The following is a 291-nucleotide window of genomic DNA, read 5'->3' on the forward strand; positions in this document are numbered from 1 at the left end:
AGGGAGCAGAAAGCCTCAGCTTTCTCCCTCAGAGCGGCAGGTGGAGTCGAACCACCAACCTCGTGGTTATAGTACAGAGTTACTGCACTCTCTATGTTGTTGTTATTCTTGTTAAGTGGTGTTGAGTCATTCTGACTCATAGCGACTCTGGATAGAGTTTCTGAGGAGTGACTGGTGGGTTTGAACTACTGGCCTTGTGGTTAGCAGTCCAGTGCTTATCCTACAGCACTACACCAGGACTCCTTGTTGTTGTTGTTGTTGTTGTCAGGTGCCATCGAGTCGGAACCGACT

The sequence above is a fragment of the Chrysochloris asiatica genome, unplaced genomic scaffold (assembly GCF_000296735.1).
Source record: "Chrysochloris asiatica unplaced genomic scaffold, ChrAsi1.0 scaffold00106, whole genome shotgun sequence".
In the NCBI taxonomy this organism is placed as follows: Eukaryota; Metazoa; Chordata; class Mammalia; order Afrosoricida; family Chrysochloridae; genus Chrysochloris; species Chrysochloris asiatica.